We start from the raw sequence: 4,632 nt of genomic DNA, 5'->3' as shown, positions 1-4,632 counted from the left end.
AAGATAAGTACAATAGGGGTAATATAGAGATTATACTATTGTACTTATCTTGGTTGTACTCCATGGTAATATAGAGATTATACTATTGTACTTATCTTGGTTGTACTCCATGGTAATATAGAGATTATAACTCCATGGTAATATGGTTGTACTCCATGATAATATAGAGACTATACTATTGTACTTATCTTGGTTGTCTATTGTACTTATCTTTATAATCTCTATATTATCATGGAGTACAACCAAGATAAGTACAATAATATATTCTTTGAACTATCACAACCAAGATAAGTACAATAGTATAGTTTTTAGATTGTCATGAAGAACAACCAAGATAAGTACAATAGTACAATCTCTGTATTGAATAAAATCCTATAACACGAGCACTTTCTAAAGGTGGACTTGAAGAAGATAGGTTCACCTTTCGAAATCGTTCGGGTTATAGGGTTTTTTATTCATTTTTATCAAGACTTCTTGAACCTACATGTTTTTTAACATCATAAATAGTCTCTGTATTATCATATAGGACAATCTTTCAATATTCTTTACTGAGGTCTTTACAAGACTTAGGCTACTGTTTCAGTGTAAATTCAATTGAGAAGTTACGACGCTAGAAGGTTATTTACTTTAGTGCACGCACATTTTGCAACAGAATGAAACTAGGCGTAGTTTGAATTGTTGTTATTGTTGATAAAACATCTATTTCAACTATAAACGAACCACAGAAAGGTACCTTTTTTAAAGCTTCAAATTTGTAATAAATGAGTTGCCATACCGTTATCATCTTTATTTATAAATGTATGATATATTCACACACACACACATATATTATATATAATCCTCACGTGTTATCTTAATCTTCCCAGACAAATTGTTTGAATGTATGGTGGAAAACAATGGCCAATATTTTATAAGGACAGGGAATCCCACATATAGGTGGTGACATCTAATGGAGTTTTTCAGAACTGCTCTAAGTTGAACCAATCGGCATAATCTCTAGACTTCTGAAATGAGTGGTTAAATTGATGAATATTTATTCAGTACTGATGTAACTTTAATTCTAATTAAACAAATTTAAACACCCTAACAATGCACCGTTTTAGACTCACTCATACTCACTTTGTAAGCAACAAGTTTCTAAAGATTGTTTATTTTTTAATCTCAATAAGAGCTCATGGAATACAATCAAATGAAGAGTAGAAAACGTAATAAAGAATACTTTCTGATACTTGTATTTCAAGCCCCAACAGTGGAAAGTAACACTTTGTTCATTCATGAAGCTCCTACACATCATTAACTGCAAGCTAGACAGATCTAAAACACTATATACCTTCAATTAGGTCTACATTGTCATAATTTTGTCACTTTGAGTGTTATAGTACGTAAAACTTAAGCCATCTTTCTCAAGTCTATCTTTTAAACTAGCAAGTTTTAGTACTACTCGCGTCAGTGATTATAGCAAAGATCCCAAACCATAAGACAGCCCACTCCCTATCCTAACAAGCCTAATGAAATTTTAATCTCGCCATCTGGATGCTGGTTTCATAACGCTTTCTAAGCCGTGCCCTTCATAACATGTTCGAGAGTTTATAATTTACAACCTAAAAAGATCCCCAGGTGGGTCAGCGGCAAGTTTACAGACTTACAATGCTAAAATCTTGGGTTCGATTCCCTGCGGTGGACAAAGTGCATATAGTCCATTGTGTAGCTCTGCATTAAGAAAACAATAACAACAACAATAGTAAAGTATGTGTTTTTAATTTCTATGTGAAATCGACGGGTCAAATAATCTAATATTTGTGTACAATTCACCTATTAGTGTGTAACAGAATAAGTAACCACATTTAATGGTATATGTTTCAAGAAGTTTGAGTAATGAATTCCTGTGATATCATGACAGTTGAGTATAATACAGGAAGAGGTGCTATATCCGGGCACTTGAACTTTTTTTGTAGTAAACACATGAGTATTATCCATATTCGATAGAATATTTATACCGAAGTTTATAAACATACATAACTGCACGTTAGTCAGTTATGAAATACGCCATTAAAACTTATGAATACAAACAAGTGATTGAATGGAGATATTGTTGATAGAAGTGATTAACTGAACACTCAGACATTTGATATGATAATTACTGTGTTTAGTACACTTTATAAATACTTTAACTTCAAAGATACAAAGCTGATAATTACCGTGTACTTTAGCTTCAAAACCTTACGGTTCTGGTCTATTAGTAGGGCAGCTTTTAGAATTAGAAAACATTTTTTTTTTCAGTACATGATACAATCTCGGCTTTATGTAGAGAGTAGCTGGAGTGAAACGTATTTGAGACATTTTCCTGCTGTACGTTCAGCTAGATTTTTACATTTCTCAAGAGCGTGAAACATCATTGATATTAGGACATTGTTTCATTATACAGAAACAGGAAGTACTAATGAGAATATTATCTGTTAATAATGCATATTTTACTATGTTAAAAGTGATGTCTCTTGATGAACAAGCTTCGTCTATGTAGTGAACTGTTGGAAGAAGTAATATATATCGGGTGGAAACAGTCTAATGCTCATGATAATGATAGCAGTAGCTTTCCTTCTGATCAAGAACAAAGTATTCAACTTCACACACACAATAAAGAAAGGCTACATAATTTGATTTAAAAATCAGAAAAAAGGTAATGAATTTGTTGCTGGTAAAGTGGCGCGGCTACTCCGAAACCCCGAATGAAATACATCATATGGATTGTATATTTGGATACAAATTTCCCGGACTTTCTAACAGCGTATACAATAACTCCAAGAAACAAATATCGTATTTTTTTTTTGTTCCTTGCTCTGACACCTAAAAACACTACTTTGCCTCTGGTTGAGGGAGAGATTTTGTGTTACATTATTTGTAGTTGTTGGTTCATTTCTATCGGTTTATTTTGTGCTTCTAAAACACAAATTTACTACCCTAACCATATTACTTTCAATATTTTGTTGTTTGAATGTCTGTTGTATTATTTTGTAATGAAATTTTAATTGAAAACAATCACTCAACTTGCATGTGTTATATTTACTTTAATAGTAATAACATAGGAAGTTACTGCTTGTTCAATGAACCGTGATTTATGAAAAACACCCCCCAGTGGCTTAGCGGCAAGTTTGAAGGCTTTATAATGTTAAAAACCGGGTTTCGATACCCGTTACGGGTACAGCACAGATAGCCCACTGTGCTGCTTTGTATTTAATAACAAACAAACAGACATAATTGTGAAAGAAAATATTTCAACGTTACCTTACTACTTCAAAAATCAATGTCACTTCTAAAGTGGCTCACAAGGGTTGTAACATAATGGGTAAAATATTTATAGAATAACACTCTTTATCCATCGAGTATATATATAAACAGATATCAACCATTGTTAGCTTGAAATCGGGAACGCTTACTTTCTGAAATAAGCCTACATTACACTGGATTTTCAGTAATTTTTGTGTTGGAAGTACTTACGTTATTTCATGTCACAAATTCATTATTACATTATATATATTTTTGTCAAGAGCAATAGCAATTTGACAACATTTTTGACCGTGTGTAATGTGAAAAACACAAATACACTTGAATAAACGTAAAATTTTAATATGAAATAAAGTAGACATTTCATGCTATGCCTGAATACTACTCTGAGTGCATCATATTCTGGCAGTTCTTTTTCTTAAATCTGTATGCAGTAACTAAATCATAGAGTTTTTGCAGGATCGCTGAAAGGATGACATCCAAGAAAGGACTTCTCTGAGACCCGAATACTCTCACAGACAAGTGTCTTCCATTAGCGTCTGGCTCTTTCTCTTGGTTGTATGTTATTCGACTTGTAGAAAATGTCATTTCCTTAAGGACTAAGCCTTTTTAATCTCCAAAAACAAATCCTATTGCCATTACACCAAACTTTTGTCCTTTCCACCTTCTCTGTGATCTTCTCTGGAGCATCAATTTCCCCTACAAATAGTCATGTAGATTTCATAGAATAACGGAAGGTGTGGCAGAAAATGTATTACAGCGCCACCCTGGATTGTCTGACGTAAACTGAGTTGAAAAATGAAAAAGACTAGGCATAATGTGTAACAAAATGAAACAATTTTATTCAATTCACTGGCGGTCTATATGTAAGAACTTCAAGGAGAATTGTATAATTTATTATATCTGCTAGAATTGTAACAATGATATTATCCTAGCAATGAGTGCACTACCCACGTGCCTGTGGTCATTTCTATCAGAAAATAAGGGTAGTTATATCCTTGAGAGTGCACCTGACCTGCTAAGATCGCTATATCTCCTTTTGCATAGTATATCCAACTCTATTGAAATATTCCCACGAGAAGGCACATGTACATAATAATTGACTGACTTAAAATACTTGATAATTAGGCCGGAATGAACTTGGCTATTTCCTTCGTTCTATGTTAAACTACATATACCTGCACATATGAAAATTTCGAAATATTTTTAGTTAAACAATGGGGTAAAAAACACAAACTATGCTTACATATAGCTATAGGCCCGGCATGGCCAGGTGGTTAGGGCGCTCGACTCGCAATCTGAGGGTCGCGGGTTCGAATCCCCGTCCCACCAAACATGCTCGCCCTTTCA

Source organism: Limulus polyphemus, unplaced genomic scaffold, assembly GCF_000517525.1.
Source record: "Limulus polyphemus unplaced genomic scaffold, Limulus_polyphemus-2.1.2 Scaffold4238, whole genome shotgun sequence".
Lineage (NCBI taxonomy): Eukaryota > Metazoa > Arthropoda > Merostomata > Xiphosura > Limulidae > Limulus > Limulus polyphemus.
This window is presented reverse-complemented; position numbering follows the sequence as displayed.